Genomic DNA, 20,158 nt, shown 5'->3' on the forward strand with positions numbered 1-20,158 from the left:
GGTGGATATCTGACTATGGTTACCCCCAACTTTTTGCCTAGTGTTTTGCTGGTTTTTGACTTAGCTGGCCTGGGATCCTGCTAATCAGGACCCCAGGCTTTCTGCTCTCTCTGTAAAATGGACTCCATGTACCCTAGGTACATATCTAATTGGATACTGAGTCACCTTATCAGTCCCTGTACAGTGTACCTTAGGTACCCAGGGCATAGGTGTACCCAGGGCCTACCAGGGGCTGCAGCATGTATTATGCCACCCCTGGCTGGCCATCCAAAACAAACACAACTGGCTGCACGACAGCTGGGCAAGGTGGTGTAATCACCCTTTGCTTTAGATATAGTTCCCTATATCTAAACCTAAAATGGACACATATATTCCTATCAGTCACTCCTATGGAAGGCCTTATCAATCCTGAAGGCAGAGTGCTTGGAATTATGTGAGATGGTGCTCTGGCACGAGCTGAGCCCGTTTGCAGCTTGCGGAACCAAGTCCTAATAGCTGTTCCATGATAACGCTATACCATATACTCTTAAGTGCATTATAATCCTCGCGGTTAAATGCTAACTCTGGTATAACATTATCAAAACATGTCGAGTAAGGTGTCATACGAATTGGAATACTACCCCCTCGCCAATTCTGGCAACGGGGGTAGCATTCCACCCTTCTAGAGGGACACGACATGTATGTAACTGTAAACCCCGGTTAAAGTTAACTCAAGCCTCAGCATCACAAAATGGATGCTGCCACCACAGACACAAGTCTGACCTCCTGCTGCTGGGAGTCCTTCCAGTGAGGGAGGCTCAGACAAAGGGTTTCCTGCCTTGGGAGGTGCTAGCACCACCCCAGACAGGATTTTGTGTATTAGGTAGGCCAAGGCTGAAAGGAATGAGACATGCCTTGGACACACAAGGTGCCCTGTGCATACACCGGTTCCAACCAGTTGCTGGGGCACTCCAGCCCCAGCTCTGGTGGGAAACTGGACAAAGGATAGGGGGTGTAACCACCCCCCTACCTGGTCCCACCCAGGGGAGGGACCTAGTCGTAGTACAGCCCCCTTTAGCTGAATAAAGGTAGGAGCTGGTCCCATTCCCAGTTAGATTACACTTGACAACTTCCACGAAGAACTCTTGACCTTCAACCTCCTGATCATCAGAAGACTGAAGAATCTCCCCTATGGTCAGGGAGTGACCATCCTGCTTCGCAGGCACCATCAAGCTCCTGTGCGGTTTGCTGCAGAGTCCTTCCATCCCGGAATCCGACGATCCAGCTCGACAAGACCCGGACCTCCAGACCTCTCTGACCTCTACCCACATCCACAGCACAGCTGGGACCCGTGGGTGCGACGAGCAACGTGGAGACGGCCATCTTGAAGAAACCAGCACAGTGCTTCCAGCACGACTCCTGAGAGTTCCTCAAGTGAGTGCTTTGGGGACTGAGAAGCCCCACACCAGCTCCTGCACCAAAGACCAGCCCCCCAGCATCCCCGTGATCTGCGTGGGGCCCTTTTGCCTGGTTGCTGCCCTTCCTGTTGTCTGGACACTTGCCGGCTGGCTTGTGCCCTCTGAGACGACGACCCGAAGATTTCGACACTGCTAGTCTGGTCCCCCAGACTGGCCCTTGCTTCCTTGTGAAAGAGAAGCACCCCGAACCCTCCTGGTCCCCACAAGACGCCATCTTGGTTCCACCGCGTGGCTTGCATTAGCCAAGGCCTGTTGTCCAGATAGACGATCCGACACCGCCAACAGCAGAAGACTACGTGGGACAGCTCTTGCCTCCAGCCTGGTCGTGAAGAGCATCTCCTGGTCCGCGCAGCTACAGAGAGAAGCGACCCTTCCTTCACCTGACTACGGCGACAGCTCCTGGTTCCCTCCTGGTTCCAGCACCGTCACTGGCTAGTGACCAAGACTCTGTCCCCTTCCTTTTCAGGACTTCCATCTTCCAGTTCCATCCTTGGAACCACCGGACTCCTCCATCTGGCTGCCTGCCAGCAACTTCTTGTTTCAGGCATCACCGGGATCAACAGCAAACCCGACGCAACTTCAGCCCTATGCACCCGCAGCCTGTGGGTTAGGTAACTAAAGCTTCTAGGTGCTGAAGTCTGTGTCCACTATCCTAGTGTCCAGGTCCACTGTTGTTTTCCCTCCATCCAGCCGGGTTCGTCCGGAATCCGTAACTTTGTAAACTGTTGCATCCATAGACGTTGGTACGCATCCCGCGTGAGAGTTCCCACTCTGCACGTGAGTCCCGTGGGCCTCCTGCTCCTTACTTACCTAGTTTGTAGCATAGTCCCACTGATCCTCCAGCCGCTGGATCTCCTAACAGTATTTTTCTTCCTCGCATTCCATTGTTTTGAGTATATGGTTTGTCGTGCCCCTAAGGCACTTGTGTTAATATTGTGCGAACTCGTATTTCCTTTTTAGTATTGTCATGTGCTTAGCCCTCTGATCTCATAAAGAGTTCAGAGGTGTTGTTATAAATAAATAGACTGTTTATTTTCATAACAACCTGTGTGGTGTCCTTTCATTTGATATTCAAGGGGTTATACTATGGTAAAACAGCTGGCTTCACATGCCAAAAGAGATTAGCCTAAAGACTGCTTTTGTCCACGCTACTAGGATAGCTGGTCTATACGGTTGACTTTACAACCAATCACCATAAGGGTTGTTTGGACTGATACAAGGTGATCACTAGAACTAGTGAGCATCATATATCAGGCCAACTTCTCACACTCAGCAGTGTGATCCCTCGAATTGTGGACCAAGCACCCCTTGCAGCTCTTAACTCTCTTGATAGTAAGAGAGAGTGGTCCAAGGCTGACTCAGAAAGTTGCTGTTGACTAGAAACTCCAGACGGAGGAATGCAAAACAACACCACACAATAAATCAATATCCAGCCAGTACTTTTACTTTAAAAAAGAAAAGTACTCTCATGCACGCATAAGCAAATATTTTGCACAAAATAGCAAGTATAACAAGGTTTTAGTAGATTAACAGATTGGAATGAGTCCTGAATGGACTTCACTGAATAGCCATTGTTCAGATAACCTACCCAAAAGATTCCTTTTAGCCCTTGTTTATTTAGTTTATTTGTATTAAAAACAAAACAACGATTACATCCCATCATCCCTGATGAAAGACAAATAAACAGATAGAGATAAAAACGGACTGAAATCTCAAATGCAACTATAAGCAAATACCTCGAAAAACATACCTCAAATTTACAAATTGGTAATCTCATTATCGCCATAGTTTTTGAAATTTCATTCCTGGTAGCCAAGGAGAGGTTAAAAACTTGGTGATTGCAAAAGAAAACTATGGGAATGTTGGGACCCACAAGATGTGAGCCTCCTATGTGGATCTTATGTTAGGAGCCTTAAACACTGGTAAAAGTATTTTTTTCCAAGCCGTTTCATAAAGGGGACCAAATAGTTAAAAATGTGTAGTTGTTTTGCTCATTTCATCCTCACACAAACAGGATCAAAATATAGCAATATTCAATTTCCTTGTTTCCTCACCAAAGGGAGGCTAATTTAAGTTTAGCATAAAGTGATTTGGGAGTCTGCATACTCTTGAGATAAGCCTCACTGCCCTTGACCTTTTTGTTACATAGATAGATATTGCTTCTAGAAGTCACTGACATTAGCTCCATATTAGAGCATTTTTCTCATAAGAGTGCTTCATTGATACAACCAAAGGGCTTTCTGGAAGTTTATAGAGTTGCATTAGAGTGCTATGGCAACCTCAATGCTCAAAGGATTAGCAACGCTAGAGCCATCGAGCTATGAAGGATGGAACAGCCTTTCCTAAGCTCCCTTTGGGTAAGAGGCATATTCTTATTGACAGGAACTCACAATGTTAGTTTGTTCAGTAGAATCTTAGAAGATATTTTGATTGGTGTATTAACCATTGCCAGTAATTGATAATTTTGGGGATCAGGTCCTGCTTTATTGACAGGCACCAGGATCTCTACCTTCATTTACCTTGCCTGGCACCGAAATTTTTTCAGACCATCTGGCATATGCCAAGCTTAATTATTCTCAGAAGTGCTTCAGCAGATGACTGACCGCTAACATGGCCCTGTTGTTAAAAAATGCTCAGAGTGCCTCATGGTATTGGCTATCACAGCAATTGTGGGGCGGATGGCAACATTATGTCAAAGCAAGTAAAGGGGGTCCACGGCCCCCGCTAGACACAAGAGATATCAACTTTACAGTTGTAGCAGTGGATATCAAACATACATCATGAACTGTTGTGGTTATAATTAAGCGGGTGCAAAATCAGACTTAACCTTGCTATACTAACTTTGCAGTTAGAATGATGGGGGATACATCACTTCCAACATGAGAAAACAATGTCTGGAGCACACCAAAGTAATTCATATGTAAGTTGTATGTAATTTGTATTGACCAAAATGTCAACGTTAGATAATTATACAGATAGTACTGTTTAGTACCATTGGAACAATTACCTTACAATTTCCTTTTCAGTATTGTGGGACAATAATTGAAGTTTATAAGTGTAAGGATAGTATGTTGATAGTATCCAAGTAAACCATCAACATCACATACGTTGTTCACAGGTATTTGTAAAATAAGATGAGCAGTAAAGAGATGCAGCTAATCCAGGTTTGGTAGACATCAACTGCAGCCAACACATGTCTAAGACTGTGAGAAATATTGTCAAAATGGCCGCAAATGCAAGGAAGAAGAAAGGCTGTGTTGAAATTACAGAAACATTGAGGTGAGGAACAGAAAGAAATAGTATTAGGGCCAAAGACACATTAACAGAGTAGACACATGTTAGAAAGTCCCCCTTTTGGCCTGTTCTCCCCCACTTTTTGTGTGCCGACTGGTACTGGTGATAGCTGACTCTGAATATGCCCTTAGCCCTGCTAGTCAGGCTTAGAGACAGTGCTATGTTAAACACACACACATGCATTGAGGTACACTTTCAATTGACAAGACCTCACCTATAAGTCCCCAGTAGATAATAGGGCAAAAACTGCCTATAAATCCCTAGTATATTATAGGGCAGCTACCTTTTTTGCACTTGCCTGAGTGCACTGCTGAGAGCCTGAGGTCATTTTAAAAGCCGTCCTGAGTTGTAGCACTGCTTTTAAAAAGTAAAACTCTCTACAAACTCAACTTTGGTGGCAGGAACACTATAAAAGTGATATTCTACATTATTATTACATATCAGGTACCCCTAAGGTGTTCCAGGGGTGTGTGTGTGGGGGAGGGGGGGGTGGGTGGGGGGTCAGGTCACTATAAACAGGGTACCTATAAAATATGTTTTATAAACCTTGGTGAAGTAATACTGCCCTTTTTATTTTTTTCCCAGTGTAGGATATCCCCTACAAAGTCGACTTTTGTGCTGTAGGCACAGTGAGGTATTAATATACAGAATTTTTACATATTAGGCAACCCCCAGGTCGCCCCTAGGTGTCCCAGAAGTGTGTGGAGGGTCAGGTAACTATAAGCACGATCCTTATAAAACATGTTTTATAAACCATGGGGAGAGAGGAATTGGACATTTCATTTCCCCATTGTAGATACTTGGCCTCGTAGGCTAACATGGCAATATTTATGGATGCATAACTATTGCTAGGTAAGTATGCAAATATAATTCAAAGACTTACCAGAATGGTATTGACACATCCAACAGATTGCTGTTGTTAAATTTATCCTAACTTATATAGAAAATAAGTTATGCAAGTTCTTGTCTGGAAGCCTAAATCCTGCCTTCCTGCAGTCTTACCTGATTGGTCAGTGCTAACAGGCTTAGCAACACTGCCTTAATTAGGTGATAAGTGGCTATCCAGGAGAGCGGTTATCTGATGGAGGGAGCTCTGCAGCTGCACATGAATGCCAGGGCAGGGGAGAGGGGTTGCAAAGCATGAGTCTTCAAAGGAGGATAGAACAGGTAGGGAATGGCAGGTCTTGCTACCTCCAGTCCCCTGTGCCCCAGCCAGCTAGCAGGCTTTAAAGAAGGAATTTGCAGAAGTTAGGGAGAGGAGAGCTATGGAAATGAGCCACATGCAGAGTTGGTTTAGTTAGCTCTTGCTGCTCTGCTGAGATTTCAGCTATGATGCATTCTTGAGTGATAGTTATTTCTGGGACAAGAAGATGCCACATTTAGGAGGAAGTGGTCATGCGCCTTGGTGGCACCCTGCATCCCATTGGTCAGGGGTGCCCCCCTCTTGATGCCCAGAAGCTGAGATTAAATATGTGAGAGGTGCATAGCCCCTTCTGCAGTTCTGCTGCCTGAAACTACAAGAAGAAGGATGATTGTCCTGCTGGAATCCTTATCTGCACTGAATGATCTGCCTGATGAAGACTGCACCTGCTGCACTATCTGAGACTACAGCTCTAAGGACTTTGCCTTGCTTCAAGAAGGAGTAAGGAGTGGACTACATTAAGCTACAGGCTAACCGCTTCACTGCAGTCGAAATTCCCCTGTGGTGCTGCAGAGTTCCATTCGTGCGCAGTTTGGACAGCCCCATGCCATCCTCTGCACACACCCACCGTGACGTCAGATGGCTGGGGGCCGTCGGACGCACAGAAGAGGTTAACAGAGCTTAACTCACCCTTCTACAGCCAGAGTTCCCCTTCTGGAGTGTGTCCAGTGGAGGTTTAAGAGGTATCCCAGTGCATTGTGGGAAGTGAACACCAGGGTTGCCAAGGACCATCTAGGAGATTCCAGACCCTTGGATTTGTGTTTTGGGCACTTGGAACCCACTAGGTGACCTTCTGGAAGGACCTCCAGAAGTTTGGGAAACTTTTGGGAAAAAGATCCATAAGGTGACCGACCCAACCATGAGAGCCAAGCCGGTCGCAACCTGGCCCAGATTCCAGGTTCATCCCGCTGAAGAGCTCCTGAGGTCTGACTTTCAGACTTTGACCAGGAGCTCTCTGAAAATCAAGCCAGTGAACCCTCACCAAATCCGGACTGATGGAGAGCAGCGAAGGCCTTTGGCAGAAAAAGCACCAGAAAAGTTTCTAAGTGCGTAGTTAACACTTTGACCGGGGCCTCTCATGTGGGGTATTCAACCAGGGCTCCATCGCGTTCAGCCTCAGACTTTAGATTTCTTCTAGTCAAGTGCAACCAGATGTCCAGAAGTGGCGCTATTGGTTTCTAAGTTCTAGAAAGTGTTTATGCTTTAAAAATTCATATCTCCGGTTCCCTACATTGAATGTTGATCATTTCCTATTTTTATAAATTGGTGTGGGATTTATTTTGTGTGTCGTGTCTTACTTATTTACTGCATTGATGTTTTTAAATGCTTTACATGCCTGTCTTCCTATTTAAGTCTTATTGCTCTGTGTCAGTTACCTTGGGTTGAGCAAGGGACTCATTTATAGAGACCTGATTTAGGACCCAGTACTGTGTCGGTGGCCATGTTTCTGGTGTTAGGTGCTTCCCTACCACCACCACCAATAAGCTAACTTCCAACAGCGCATATGAAGCGACGATTTGAGGATAGAGAGCGAAGACCTTCTGTGGAAATAAGAAATGAGGGGGCACCAAATACAATACTGGTGATAGCAGTTTATGGTGAAACAATCAAAGCCTGCTACTCGATTGTGTAGAATGAAGCCTCAAATGTGGAATGAAAGTAAATAAGCCTTACAGAGCAGCATAGCTACCTGCTTCTTCTGCAAATGCATTAATGGAAGACTGGAGTTTGTTGTAATGCATAAGAGCTATGGGGAAAGAGTGGCAAGGTTTGATAAGTGAAAGCAACAGTTTCGAGTACCAGAGGTATGGTATAGTGCTAAGATATTGTTGGAAGCGAGTAAAAGTACACACACAGAAAGATTGTATGGTTGGCAGTAAGATTGTGGGATTGTTAATAGTAGTAGTCAATGCTCTAGGATGCTTCTAAGGATAGTCAAAGCGATACCAAAGTTGATGATGGACGGAGCATTTGAGTAAATCAAACATTCACCCCCAGTTAACTGATCTGGGTTTAATCCATCACCATTCTTTAGCTCACTCCACCACCCCAGTTCAGACATGGCCATATGCAAATCAGTCTGACCCTGTGCCTTATGGGAACAGTCCAGCCCGAACTGCCAAGCCATGTCTTCCTTGGACCGGAAACAAGCATCATGGGACCGGTTTCGGATTCATAATCCTCATCAGCCAGGCAATATTGAATCCAGTGGTAGAGTGAGCAAGGGACCCACGTCTGGGCATACCCTGCCAACTTAGGGCGAACAAAGCGATACCAAAGGGGATGATGGACGGAACGTTTGAGCAAATCAAACACTCACCCCCAGTCAACTGATCTGGGTTTAATCCATCACCATTCCTTAGCTCAATCCACCACCCCAGTTCAGACGTGTCCATATGCAAATCAGTCTGACCCTGTGCCTTATGGGAACAATCCAGCCTGAACTTCCAAGCCATGTCTTCCCTGAACCGGAACCAAGCATCCTGGGACCGGTTTCGAATTCATAATCCTCATCAGCCAGGCTATCTTGAATCCAGTTCGGTCTGGACTGTTCGTATGAGGCACAGGGTCAAGACTGATTTGCATATGCCCATGTCTGAACTGGGGTGGCATGATGTGCAAAATAACAATAGATTAAACCCAGATCTGTGACTGGGGGTGAATGTTTTGCCATTGTGCAACATTCCATCCATCACCTTGTGTCTAAGGAAAGTCAAGCTGGTATATATGCTGTTCGAGTTAAAAAGCATCCATATGGTAACGTTCTGTCTGTATAATGATCTAACTTTGTATTTTTCTCTTTCTTTTCCACAATTCTTTTGTTGGGGTTGCGCCCCTCTCCTGCAGTGGAGCGACCCCTCACGGGCCAGCCCACTTTACCCCTTGGTCTGTTATTGTGTTTTCACATTCAGCTTCTGCAAACAAGAGCATACAGAATGAGGCTGCAGTGGACAGAATACCAGGTTTCGGGCGGCGAGTCTTCCGGCACATAACGGAGCTGGACGTGAAAATATGCCGAACACTGCGAGCCCATGAGGCATGCTGATTTTGCAAGCACCAGTATATCCTGACGATTGGCAGGAATTTTGACGACGGGTAAAACCGTGAGTGTATAGAGGAGAGTATAAATTCACTGTCTTTTCTCTATAGTCCTAACGGTGTGGGCACGCATTAGCGCGCGTGGACCCCCGTAGGACGGTTTCTTTTGTTTTTTACCTTGGTCCTGATGAAAGCTGAGCTAAAATGGCGTTACCCAGCAGAAACATGTTGACCACCCACACTAAGTCACTGGAATTCTAATATAAATCCCAGTAACTTCACTGTTTTTATTGTGAACAACTGGCCCTTAATAAAGTGTGTTGGGGCACAGCTGTGATCTTTTAATACACGTATTCCCTGTCACTGATCACATACACCACTTCTCTTCACACATACCTGCTCAGCTGCATTCGCAGGCGTCGAAGCACACAGGTGGGGATAGTCGGCCCCACCTGTGACTGAACCCCATGATGAAGCATGTCACCACTAGGGTGAGTGAGGGTTCTTTTAGAGAATAATCTTTTCTTCTTCACTTTGTTTTTTGACCACTTAATTTAATTTATTCACTGTGTTGTTGTTCCTCACTTGAGACATACTGTCGTTTAACAATTCACAATTGTAGGCCCTCTCTTGTTGTTAATAATTGCTAGTCTAGGGGTAGGAGAGTAGCCAATTATTCCCTTCCTCTCTTGTTGTACATACATACAGAATGGGGCCCATGTGTCAGCACACTTCACCCCTTCAACTGTTATTATGTAATTTACATTTAACTACTGCCCACCACAGCATACAGCATGGGGTGGTGCATCATTCCACTTCACACATTGGTCTTCTTTTGTATCATTCACATTTACATAGTATGAAGTCCATACATTAGTCCACTTCAGCCACTGGCTACTTTCACTGTTGGTCAAATGCATTTCTTTGACAAGAAACACACCCTTACAAAAAGTAGTTCCTTTCAGTGTCGTGGACTAATCTGGCAATATGTGCTTTTTGAGACAAAAATACATTTTAGGTTGTCTTAAAGTGTATGTTGCAATACAAAGTAATTTTTTTGTGTGAAACATAAGTGTTCTGTCTGTGTTTATTACTCTAACAGTACTCTAACGCCGGGACACTCTAATTGCGTAGCTGTGCGCTATATGTGTCTTCATTCATTCATTCATTCATTTCTTAATGTTGAATACTTTAGTGCACTCTTATTAACATAACATTGCATCCTCATATTCAGCTCATATCACACACACAGCCTCGTACAATTTGAGGAAGATAGGTTTATTTATTTAACAGAGATGGTGTCTCATTGAATGTCCTATGCTGAGGTCCTAACTTAAGAAATGAAGAACTGTGAGACAGGTTCTGACACTGAGACAGCATCTGAGGGATGGAATAATGATTTTCAAAACATGGAATTTCACTAGATTATGACTCATTTTCCAGTGATTATGAAGAACAAGGCCATGGCCAAGGTTGTGATGTCCTTTCTCAAGCACAGTCTGTACTGATGAGAGAGAGTGGCAGAATAGCCCAGACTGGATTATAGACAGGCACCCAGACAGTGCTCACTTGACAGCTCGCTAATAGAATTTAGCTGCAAGTTCCCCGTTTACTGAAAATGGGGGATGTAAAGTCAAAACTGGAAATATTTTGCCAATGGACTACTCAGATATTTTTCTGGATGAAATCCCCATTAAGGAAATTGTGCACCAAACAAATTTACTTGGTGATCAGTTTCTGAGGGAGCTTGGAGACACTCTGGTGCCTCACTGTTGGGTACATCACTTTCCTTGCATAGTTGTGAAACTTTCTGGCACTTCATTTATGGAAATAATGCAATAACCAACTGTACCGTCTTACCGGTTAACTCATTTGCCTGATTTAAAAGTTTGGCGGTTGGCTACCTCCTCCAGGACAACAGAATAATTTACTCTGTTACCCTGGCTGAGGTGCTGACTAGCACATTTTATAATATCCATATGCCTGGTGGACATTTCAACCATTTGATAGGAACTGGTGTCAATATGGGTCCTGCTAATGCATTGTAACTTTGCCAGATGGCTCCATCAAACATGATATAGGCGTACAACAAATGTAAATTTTTTTCATTTCAAAAAGATAATCTAAAAGTGGGATTTTCTTTTTGAAAATAAAAAAAAACACAATGCTGCCCTGTCCATGGAAGGTGAGGAAGGCATTGAATACTTTTCAGTTCCTGACATCACCAGGTTTTCCCTTGCGGTGACTGGCATAGAAAAATGGCTTCATGTCTGCCCATCTATATTAGGTTGGGGCACCAATAGCCAATTCTCTGATGGCCCTTATTCTGTCGTCCCATTGAAAAAGTTTGACAACTGCAGATGGAGTAGTCTTCACCATTATCAAACTATGGTCCACCCACATTTCAATCAGGCAGGCGGACCATAGTCGTGGCAGAGAGGGAACTCCGTTGCAACGGAGTTCCCTCTCAGACAAAATATAAATCATGCCCTTAGTCTAGGCTTGTTTTCATAGTAATCTAGTGTAGTTCAAATGCAGATGGTCAAGGTAGAAGTGACCCATAGATCCCTCACCCAATACTGCTTTCATAGACCTACAGTATGAGTGGCTCTTGGCTGGTGGTATTGGCAACCATTGCCTAAAGGTATGTGGTGCTGTTGGCTGGCAGTATTTGTGTAGTGATTTGCTGTAGGTGTGTTTGTATGTAATTTGGCTGATAAGTGATTGACAGTGTGAGTGGTATTACAGTCCTGTAGGGATATGAATATGCAAGGCCATCGAATTTCTGCAGTTTGTGGTTCTGTGTATTATATTGGTATGGGGACCAGGACACTTCTAGTGTCAATGGCTTTGTGTGTGGCATATGAAAGGCATGTGAATGGACAGTAAATTGATTAGCACCGTGACAAGATTTTACTGCTCACAAACAGTATGTCATGGGTTTACCATTACAATACTGAAGTGATCTTATTAAAAGTGATATCTTAGTTTTGATTTTCATGCTATCATTTGTTAAAAACCTTTGCTCTTAGAACCCTTTAGCTTTGGTTGTTGTAAATCAACCAATATGAGTCTGTATTTAGTAGTGAATTATTTAGAATTGCTTCATAGAAATTCAAATGTATTTCTAATAAGTCTGATGCATGATTTCTCCTTTACTTGTAAGTTCCAAATGTCATACACATGAGATTTTAAAACTGCTTAACATCTTGTTTAGCTGTCTCACAGATTGGTGTGTGTAAGAAGCAGATTCTCTGGCAGTTATTCCTATTATGGAAAACAGGACAGGACATTTCCCTGATGATAGTTTTGTTTTCCAACCTTCATGAGCACTGTGCATGTTGCCTTCTAGGACAGAAAAAATCAAAGGTGAGAAAGGCATTTTATGGGCCATCCTGAAAATTGGCTACAATATTTTGGCTCTGTCTTAGCTAGTTTCATGGGAACAATAACAATCCTTGACATTCTAAACACTGAACATCCAGGAGAGGGCAGGGTGGTGTGACCGTCGTGGCTTCTACTACATTTTGTTGCTCAGAATGGCCTAAAATCCTCACAATTTGCTAACATCAAGTAATTTCAACACATTTATCTAGGAAAAGTTATGGAAATTGCAGGGATCTACAAAATAGTTACACCTCTCCAAATAAAGATAGTTTCCCTGTTTTAAAATACATAGAAAACCTTAATTTACATTACAATTTAACATACAAATATATTTACTAGTTTTTCAAGTATAATAACGTTTATTAATTTTCTCCTATATTTAACAAAGGGAGATCTCAAACCTGATGGTTGACCTCTGCCTGTGGTAAAGTGTAGGGAACCGTAAAACAGTTTATTGATCTTGAAAAACATTAGTAAAAATACTTTTATAATAAAAGTGTTTACATTCAATATTAATGTTTTTTAACTTACTTTTCATCAGGGCAGACATCCCCGATATTGGAACCTGGAGAACCATGTTAAATTCTGATCTTTGCTCAATAATCCTGGGATTCTGTGGAGATCACAGAGGCCCTCATTTAGAATTCGTGGATGGACTTCTCAATCACAAACATGATGGATGATCCATCTGCCATATTACCTATGCATTATAGACTATGGCAATTTTAATACGGCAAACAGGATATCAGCCACATTTCGAAAGAGTATCCCAGCCACCAGACTCTAAATAAGGTCCGTAATCTCCATGTGCCTAAAAAAAGGACATAAATGTGACATCATATAATTTATAGTAGTAGTTAGCACACCTATGCAGTCCCACACTCAATAGTGCAATGTGCTGGTGTAATTGCTATGGCAACAACTACTGTAGATCTCCAGTGGTGTAACCAAGGGCCCCTTAGCCCCCATGGTGCAGGGGGGCAAGCTCCTGAGGGCCCCCTCAGCACAGTACCCTGGCCAGACAGCTCATGACTGAGTCCAGAGGGGGGCCCCTCCATGTAGTTTGCCGGGGGGGGAGCTCCATTTTCCTTATGTTAGTGTAGATCTCCATCCTGTCAACTTGTGACAGGAAAAATACAAAACCAGAAATCTAGTGTACACTCAGAAATTCAATATGCTATATATAATCTTTAAATTGGCATCAGTCCATGAGCACTCTAGAAGGTCATCACTCTTTGCCAGGCTGTCAAAGAATTCATTGAAATGACAGATGGGTGTTTTGGCAAAAATGAATATTAGAAAATTCAAATACAACCCAATTATGACCCATGGAGTACGCCAACATGAATATATATAGTGTATCGCATTACTGAGTGCACACTAGATTTCTATATAGGACAAACAATGTACAATGATATTGGGCCCTGTTCTAAAGTGCTCTGATCCTTTTGGTCCAGGTTTGCTCTATAAAAGTAGCTGCAAAGAAATGGTCGATGTTCTAGGAATTCATTATTATTAACTGTTCCCCAATTAGAAGGTTCCTATTGTCTCTCTGAAATCTTTATGAAGTATCATAATCCCACAAAGACAGGTGTAAGAAATTGTGCTGTATGTTGCTCCGTTAAAGTGAACTTCAATTTGCAGAACATATATACTTTTAAAAAAGCTCTGCATTGTTGCATTTATATATGCATCTTCCTACAACTTTAGGGCCTTATTACAGGATCTGTGGTAATCCAAAGAGGTACTACTACTGGTGAAAATACCAATTCTGCTGGGTTTGGCTTCCCAATTTCAAGAACCTCAGGTTTTAAAGGAGGTGATAACATGGTAATAATGTAACTTTTCCCCTGTTCTGGGCTGTATAATGTGGAATCCTGTAGTTTATTTCCCTCACACACATTTTTACAGATTTTACCAAGTGACATTTGTGCTGATGAAAATAAATCTTGGGTCACTGCAGTATTTGAATGTTACTTGGATAGCCGTGTTCATTTGTGCCTGAATAAGGATTACCATAGGACTTGTCGTGAGCAGGGCTCGACTGGCCATTGTAATTTTCAGGCATTTTGTGACTTGGCTGGAATTTAGGAGGCTCTTTTCACAGCTGGATGGGCTGCCATTAACCCAACCATGCCCCCAAAGCCTGTTCTAGTTGCAGCCTCCTTCAACGTGGGGCTGGTGTGAACATTTTTTCCTGGGCTATTTAGGTTTCAAATCCAGCCCTGGTACATGGTCCTAGAGCTCTTGAGGCTGGACTAGTTTGATTTGCTGTCCTCATGGAGTAGACCGCATTAGCCATCCTTTCACTTTAAGAAAAGTGCCATGTTTAGATGCACATAATGTAAGAAATTAGCACATTTATAATGTTTTCAAGAGGATACATCAGACTAAGGGCCTGATTTATATCCTGGTTTGTATACTGCTTGGCAAAGGTTAAGGATTATACATACCGTCAAGATAAGGTCTCCCCACCAAATGTAAAAGTGGGCCGACTTAGGCTTGATCATGGCGGAGACTACTCTGTCTCTGCAATGATAAAACCCTACAACAGGCCTGTGAATAAGGGTCGTACCTCTAATGTTGCCCGTCTAATTTGGAGGGGCTGGGTTAGAGGTCAGTTTTCACTGCCCGTCTCCAACAGGAAAACCCTGGAGGTATGCCGCATTGTAAATTGCTGAATGAGCCCCTCACTCTGGGACTCCCATGGCAAGGGGAGCATTTTCTTTTTGATGATAAAAATGAAAAACGTTAGGTACAGGGCTCCATCATGTCGACGGAGCCCTGCACCAAACTATAAACAGCATTGAAAAGAACCACTGTTACATCAGTTTCTGCTGAAGGAGCTGATTTCCGCATTCTACATCCACTCTAGAACCTCAAGTCAATAGTACTTTTTCTTAGCATGAAAGCGTGGGGGAGAGAGAAATCATTAGCGGGTCAATCATTTCAATTTCAATTCCCCATGACTCTTAAGAATCACAGACTACCGAATCAGGTTTGTTGATTTATTACAAAGCCAAAAATGAATGGACATACAGGCACCTCAAGATGAGGGCGTAGAAATACATTGGAACTAATACAAAGTCAAATCTGCGGATGAAATTAGAGCAGTGCAACATGCACAGATTAATTAGTTCGAGAATCAGGATACAAAAGATTAGGGAACACATGTCCAAATTCCCCTGCATCAAACTTTGTGGGAATAAAGAATTAATTTGTCCCTACACTAGTACTAACGTGACATCCCTAAATAAGCATTTTGCGGGGCAGGATCAATTAAGGTGTCAGAATGTGAAGTTTTCCTTAGAAGTCTCCTCCCATTAGTTGGGTCAAGCAGCATGATGCTCCTAAGGCAGAGCTCATTCTAAGATGCTCCCTCTCTCTCTCTCTCTCAGCAATGCAGAAGTCCCAGAGCTCTTTCCCTAGTTACGATACATCAATAGTATAGGTGGTGTCCCAAGATCCTTTGCGAGTCACGCAATCCAGTCAAGCCACCTCCTCATAGATACTTTTAATTTGGGCAGCGGTGCTCCAGAGATTGGTGAGATTACCTTAATTTCCCAGGCTCTCTCCGGTGAGAAAGTACAACAGTTCTCCACTATCAGTATCAACAGTCAATGTATCCCCTTCTCTCCTTGCCTAACTCCTAAAACAAAGACTTTATTCTAGCTAACAAGGATGATTCTTCCACCTGCAAAAGAAATGTGAGAAAGAACAAAATCCAACGTGCACATGAAATTCAACTATTAAATCTAATGCGTGATCTGCCAGGGAAAATGCATTTCAGGCCTACAGAATTTGGCTAACATAAGAAAGATGAGCCATAGGCGTTACAAAATTGCCTGTAAAATAAACACTCTTTACTGCATACATCTAAGTTAACACGCTACATAAGCACATTGAATACATGAATAACTGTCAGCGGTATACACAAATATGTGTGTATGTCGTGATTATGATGCACCCCTGCAAATGAAACATTATTTTTGTGCTGCGTCAGTCCCCCATCTGATGACCCGTGCCATTCCAACTCCCTGTAGAGAGGACCGATCTAAACAGAGTTTGTAGCTAGTCTCCCCTGTTTAAACTCCTCCAAGCACTTAAGATTCTCATTGTGACTGTCCTACAGTCTCTCTCCTTTCTCTCTCTAATGGAATTCTTACTTGCCTAGACTGGTACCACTTGTAGGCCCTCACTATGCCCAACAGAACAATGACACAAACCACAGCTATCACTATTGGTTTCAAGATATAACCAAGAATCCCTCTTCCAAGATTCGCTAACCAACTTCCAACCTTTCCTAAACCTTTCCCAACCTTATCCCAAATTCCCTCAGTTGCCAAATAAAGTATCTCATGATGTATCTCAGTGATGTTGCTTATGTACTTCCTCAGATTCTCACTGTGGTCTGTAGGTGCAACACTGTTGGACCGTCAACATTTTACAGACTCTGCCCTCATTTGTTAGAAGCACATCTGAAGAAAGACGGTTTTGCCTCACCATATTTCTTATCCAAACCATCTCTCCCTCTACGAGCAACAACAACTGAGCTGTATTGACTGACAACGTATCCACTATAGTTGACAACCTTCCAATCTTGACATTATTCAAGACCACTCCCAAACTGGGTATTATCTCCCACAATTTCCCCTGCACTTGTTCCACGTTTCTCTCTATGTAATGATTTTCCTTCCAAATTCTCAAATCTTCCTCGTGGTTTTTCTTTGGATATACAACAGCCACATTACAGGTACCATACCATTTGTTAGGCAGTCAAACATATGCATTTCTCCCACATACAAAGTATACACTTGGCACTACTTGAACTGCCTCTTGCAAGTATTTCTTCAAAGAAGCATCAATCAGAAATGTGTGTTTACACAAACTCGGTCCCACAGAAATGGTGTCATAACATGTCAAATGCAAATATTGCCTTGTTGTTCCCAATCTAGAGCTATTAGATCATAACTTCCCTTAGCCTTGTGAGCTAATTCTTCTTTGGTCCATTGGAAAACTTCGTCCCTACGATCAAGTTTAACTGTTAGTCCACGATGCCTATCTTCTACTTGATCTACAAACTTTTTCTCTATATCTGTTAATGTACAGGTTAAGTTGTGTCTATGTGCATAAGTTGTGTCTAATGTAATTGTAGGTACAACATATTTCCCATTCCCTCTTCCTGCTTATAGTAAACATATTTGTTTAAATGTTTGTAAACTGAAACTTCTGAAAGTACCAAATCATAATTTGAGAAATAGTACTTGTAATGCCCCTTTACATAAAACATACTAAGAAGCAGACTGCAACTAATACCATAAGTCAAGGGAAGGTGATGGTACATGATACCCTCTTCAACTGAGGCATGCAATTGCATATACACAAAGCAGTCTCTCACGTCCATGGTATCCAAATACTCATACAGCAACTTCGCATAAGCATTCAGCGTATATTCACCTTTAGACAAATCTACATGTAACAAGTGACTAGTGTGCTCTATTAAGCCACTATCAGATCCTATTGTATCCTCTTTTGTGCTAGAGGAGGTAGGCATGGATGTCCCATGTACCCCCACTCCCATAACCTCTGCTTCATGTGAACTTATAGTGGACATAATGATGACTACAGCTATCACTATATTTACTCCTACAGTAAGTGTACCAATCATGCATTTGTGTCTATGGTTCAGATTTCCTGGCTCAATTGTCGAATTGGCTCAGATTGTATCTGTAAGAGGATCAACACAATGTCTCTTTCTCTCGACTCTTATTGTTGTGCAACAAAGTTTTTGAATAGTTTTTTTAAATCTTGGAAAACAGTTATCAGTCTCTGGCACGCTTTTTACACAGCTTGAAAGACTTCCTTAGCCCTCTTTCTTGTTCTATGGAAAAGTCAGTATTTTTGTATTCTTCTTCCACTCTGGCCTAGGTTATCTTCTTAAGCAAAATGATTTTTATTTACAGTTCAAAGTTTAATTTACATCTCTTGTTAGATCAGAACCAACTTAATCGATGACTCACTGTAAGAGTTCAATTTGGAAAGCTGCAATCTCCTGAGGTGATGGCTGCTTTCCAAAGGTTGAAAATGTGAGATCTTCCAAGATCAAACTCTGTAAGCCACACAGTCTTGGTGGATATGGTACAGTCACTGTCAAAACACCATTTGACTCTACTCTGGGAACTCTCAACTCAATCTCAATTATTAGTATTGACGTTCCTCACCTCACTCTCCCCGGCATTTGTAGCACAGTATGTCCACGCCAGAGAGGTGTATCTCTGACACGGCACTCTTGTCTTCCTCAATCTCCTCACGCACCCCTGAGCTTGTTCTGACTCACTCTGGTTGATTCAGATGATTTAGTTATGGGAGCAAGATTCTTTTCAGATGCAAGTCTCAAGTTTTGCCTTCTCTGTCTCAAATTCAAAAATACTTTATTCGGATTTCTTGATAAGAAACCACAAAAGTTATAAAATTTTACAAAACATTTCATTCATAGGTTAAAATGCACAGTTTACATATCACTCGAGTTAGACATAGCAAAAATAAATTTACTTCAGCGTTTACACATTGAGGAGGGTAACCTATAAAAAGATTTTAACACAAGGAGACCTAAAAAGAGAAGAGGGACAGTGCGCTAGTCAGTTAAGGGTCTAAACTTTTCCGATACTTCATTGCACATTTCAGGAAGCCGGCCACAAAAGGAATGCAGTCTGGTTTTTAGCAATTGCAAATAATAAAGTGCGGGGCACACTTGCACGAAATGTAACTTTGTAAAAATAGGTTTTAAATAGAAAGTCCTTGGGAATTCTTAAAATTTACAGAAAAACTGAAAGTGTAGCAGATCCTGTGGAGACAAATCGTCTCATCCACAGGGTGCTAACACGCTTCCTTTGTGACATCCCCTTGGGACTGCTAGTAAAAGATGAAATATGTTTAGTCTGAACCTGGTTAGTAAAAATTGCTCATATGCATGTATCGGCCCCAGTAGGTTTGATTCAATGACTAAGGAAGTTTTAAGCATCACATGTATTCGAACACTGGGCTTCAGCATATCTTTTTCCTCCCTTTCCATTGTTTTACGCAAGGTAAAGAGGTGTTTTATGAGCACCACATCTTGTCTGGTGATAGCTTCCGGTTTTAAAAACAGGTCCAGGCATCCCAAGTTGCTATAACAATTCTTTAGATATTTTATCCATGGGATATTGATCATATGATCTTACTCAAGATTTCTTTTACCAGGTTGTGTGTAAGGCCAAGATGTTTATTGAGCCAGCATTGTACCCAAAAAGTGAGGGGGCGGAGGGCCGAGATGTGACAAATGAAAGGCATGCCAGTTTCTTCGTGGACAGACAGGTTTGCAGTCCCCTTGGGTACCTTCAACAGCTGTTTTAAAAAGTTATTTTCTGTCACCTGTAGGCCCTCTAAATCAGAGTATCCCCATAGGTCACTCCCATAGCTGGCTATGGACATACTCTTTGCACGGTAGATCTGTAGCATAGCTGCCACAAGTCATTTGTCCATTCTCGCAGCAAAGCCGAATACCGCGGCATTGGCCCTGGTGACCTCTCCCCTTTTTTTATTTAAAAGATCAGCCCAGTTAAGACAGTGATCAAATAGGACTCCTAAATATGAGAATTTAGTACATGTGGGCACTCTGACTCCGTTAACCCAGAAAGGATACTGTCTTTTTGTACGCTGCCCTACCTGCATCACATAAGACTTGGAATTGTTTATGGACAAGTCACGCTTGGCCATAAACCCGTGAAAAGTATCAAGTAGG

The sequence above is a fragment of the Lissotriton helveticus genome, chromosome 10, assembly GCF_964261635.1.
Source record: "Lissotriton helveticus chromosome 10, aLisHel1.1, whole genome shotgun sequence".
Lineage (NCBI taxonomy): Eukaryota > Metazoa > Chordata > Amphibia > Caudata > Salamandridae > Lissotriton > Lissotriton helveticus.